Here is a 4,165-nt window from a genome sequence, read left to right on the forward strand (position 1 = left end):
AGGGACACAGTAGGTCTAACAAACTTATTTGTCAAGACCTTTTTACCCTTAACTATCTTGGCAAAAGTATTTGGCAAGACAGCTTCAGGATCTGTTTCAAGAATTGGGTCCATGAAAGTAACTTCTACAATAGCAGCAGCAGCAGCATAGTCACCGGCAAAGAAAGCTTCAACTTGGGTAGGCACCTGCTCTTTAACACACTTTGATGTGCGTTGAGCAGATGTACACCACGAAGCGACAACCTTTTTAAGATTATCCAGCTGGTTCTTAACTTCTGCTGCCTCAACGTGAAGAGACCTTAAAGCAAAGTTTTATTTTTCAAGTTTGGAAATATCATCTTTCAAGATTTTAATTTCATCATTTTTGCATTTAAGTTTCTCATTTAAAGATTTGTTGTCAGTTTTCAAAACTTCTTCACGTTTGCTGCCTCTACATAAGTCAACTCTTAGGTAGTCAAACATTTCGGCCTTTTCATCATTAGTATAAGTTCGAAAATTATCAACCTTATACATCAATTCAGTTTTCCATTGAGGAGAATCTCTTTTCTGATCAGCTTCCCTCATATCAGCCAAAAACATGCTACCACGATCATCCTCATCAGACTCCTTGACCTCCTTGGCCATTAAATACAGCTTCTTTTCTGGAGCATAACCAGCACCATCATCATCAGTATCACTATCAGAGGAAGACGACGAGCTGGTTTCATCCCAATCATGATGCTCTGCAACTAGAACCTTTTCTGGCTTTTTACCCTTCTTATCAGTCTTAGCACTTTCCTTCATCTGAGCTTTCATAGCTTTGTACTTGTTCTTGTACTTGTCAGCTTTTGAGAAAGAGTTAGCATGTGAAGTTGAAGGTTTCCTGGACATGTATTCTGCAGCAAAATGTCCAACCTTCCCACAATTATAACACTCAGATTTAGGACCCTTGACTGACTTGCTGCTATACCTAGCACTCGGTTTCTTACTCCCTTTGTATGACTTGCTGGTTCTATTACGATTGAACCTTTTGAACTGCCTAGCCAGCAAAGCCATACCTTCAGCAAACCCTTCTGCATCACTTTCATCGTCACTGCTTTCTTCAGACCCAGTACCACTATCCACATCACTCTCAGCTGACTCTTCTTCTGCCAACAACTTTTGAACCAGTAAAGCCTTTTGAGCTTTCTTTTTAGCAGCAGCAATAAGAGCAGTATCATCTGTCTTAGAAGATTTTGAAGTGGTGGGAGCAGACCTAAAGTTTTCTTTCAAGTTAAGTTCAAATTTAGCCTCTGCCTTCTCATGGTTCCAAAGTGAACTGTAGAGAGAAGATATGTTAAAGTTCTTTAGGGTCTGAGTGGTTCTTAAAGGGTCAGTAACAGATTTCCATTTAGTAGGCAGTGAATCCATGAATTTGTTAACTTGTTCAAACTCAGTATAGGTGACATTCAAAGTGATCAGGTCAGCAATCAAGGAGTTAAACCTAATGAAGGTTTGCTTAAGGGTTTCGTTCTTGTAGGAAAAGAACATTTCATATTCTCGTTTTAAAGCAATCATTCTGTTCTGCCTAACTTCTCCCATACCCTCATAGGTAACATCTAGATAGTCAAACATAAGCTTGGCATTTTCTTTTCCCTTAATCAGTTTGAACAGTGGGTTAGGCAAAGTTATAGCTAACAAGGTTCTGATCTTAGGATCAAGTCAAACACGACGTTTATCCTCAGCATCCCATCTAGAAGGGGCAAGAATAACCTCTCTGCCAGGAACAGCAGGAGTGTCAGCTGTAGCTGGTGCACTACCAATAGTCTCAGTAGGCACAAATGGACCATCTGTGGCAATACCAGGCATGAGTGGGTCAATAGACTCAAGGTGAAGCATGAATCTTGCCTTCCAAGTTTCATATTCATCTTCATCAAATTTGGGTGGTCTATTGGATGAGCCATTTTCAAGGTAAGCTGTATTAGAATATGCAGCCATGAGAGAATTCAGATCCAAGATATTAATTATCAAGACTGAAGCTCTGATACCATTTATTGGTCCCTTGATAACAACGGGAGTATTGTAGAGGGGGGGTGAATACAATTTCTTTTAAGATAACTTAACAGTTAAACTCGATTAGTATTCAAGCATGCAAATAAGTAAAGTCACAGGTAATTTTCAACAGTTATTCTTTATTGATTGAATCATAAAGAATCACAACTATCCTTGGAGGAATGATAGTTGGTTGATACAGATTACCTAGATTATAGCTAAGAGGTAAACTAACAGCTATTACACGTTTTGACTCTATAAAAATAAACCCACACCACTAGTTGTTACATTAGTGGATACAACAATTTATAGTAGTCCTATTAACCGTGTAATGGTTCTATTGTCCACTGGTACATAGGATGTCTGTACTTGTGGGGACAACTACATCAGAGAGCATGCTCTCTTCTTTCCTCTTTGGTAGCTATTTTCAAGAACACCCCAATTCGGTTTGGCACCACTATTTGATTAAACAAATAGAATGTTGTGTTCCCTAGGTGATGACAAAGTATAACCCATGTCTGCACATGCGTTAAACTTCTGCATTCCCACGTGGTCTTGTAAGGTCACTTGTCAGCCGTCGACACGTGTCCTCTTCTGTTCAACTTTGTCTTAGACTTCTGTTGAATAGTACCATTGATGTAGACCACTCGGAAAACTACTATGCTTATAATAGAGCATAGTTGTCTTGTGTAGTAAGCTGCATTCCAGCTGTGCTGGTTTTTCATTGCTGAGCCACTTCATGTTCTTGATTAGCTGAGTACACATCATGTGCTGATTGAAGAACACTGTCTACCTTGTGCTGGTAGACTGAGCAGCAAACTCAACACTCGACACAGCAATATCTGCTGTCTATACATGAACAAACTTGTGCTGACTGCACATAACATTTTAGTGCAAATAAATTACAGTTTTTTCATAATTAAATCCTTAATTATTTTGGGGACTCAACAGTTATCAATAATTTTGTAAGCTTCAGCTGTGGTTTTCTTCATAATGGAACCACCAGCTGCTATATCGATGTATTTTCTTGTAGTGATGTCGTATCCTTGGTAGAATATTTGTACTATTTGATAAGTATCTAAACCATGTTGCGGACATCCTCTTAATAACTTTCCAAATCATGTCCACGCTTCATATAGAGTTTCATTTGGCTTCTGCGTGAACGTAACTATTTCTCCTTGAAGTCTCACGGCTTTAGATGCCGGAAAGAATTGTTTAAGAAAGTTTTCAACTAAGACATCCCATGTATCAATCGCCCCTTCAGGTAACGATTCTAACCAATCTTTGGCTTCTCCCTTTAAAGTCCAGGGAAATAACATGAGATATATCTGTTCATCCTCAACTTCTCGGATTTTGAATAAAGTACAGATCCTATTAAAGGTTCGAAGATGTTCATTTGGATCTTCCTTCGGCGCACCACTAAATTGGCATTGATTAGTTACCATGTGTAGGATTTGTCCTTTGATTTCATAATCTGGCGCATTAATGTCTGGTTGAGTAATTGCTTGACCTTGGCCAGTGCGTTTAGCTCTCATTCGGTCTTCCATACTTAGAGGTTCCAGATTTTCCATGATTGAATTTGTCGAATTTGAATCACTGGAAGATTTTGATTTAATGGTTTGTTCCTCGACAATCTCTATATGAGTGATTTGTGGTTCCGGAGGAATGATTAGTGGTTCAGGATCTCTGAATTGTCCCTGAATATCCTCCGGATTCTCAATTGTGAAGTCGGGTTCAAAAAATAGATTATCGGAAATTTGAATTGGAGTACTTGGTCGACTAGATGATGATTCTAAAGAAAAATCAACGGCGACAATATTGGCTAGATGTCTTGATCGAGTTACAGGTGGTGAACGTATAAAAGGTGGTGAACGTTTTGTTCGGTGCATTCACTGAATATCCTATTAGTTATAAAAATAAAAATTATATAAGTTATCAAATTAATAGACTTTTCTGATTTTGCTCACGTTTCGAATAGCCAATAGATGCAGCAGGTAGCCAGGACCCTATAAATCTGAAGCCCACAACTCGCCACTAACAAATCCAACTATTACTACGAACCAGAAAATTTTGGATGTCTATCAATTTAACCATTTAAAATAATTTTTTGTTGAAATTTAAAGAAATTTTAGAGAAGAAATAGAAAATTATATTTC

The sequence above is a fragment of the Rutidosis leptorrhynchoides genome, chromosome 3 (genome assembly GCF_046630445.1).
Source record: "Rutidosis leptorrhynchoides isolate AG116_Rl617_1_P2 chromosome 3, CSIRO_AGI_Rlap_v1, whole genome shotgun sequence".
NCBI classification, from domain to species: domain Eukaryota; kingdom Viridiplantae; phylum Streptophyta; class Magnoliopsida; order Asterales; family Asteraceae; genus Rutidosis; species Rutidosis leptorrhynchoides.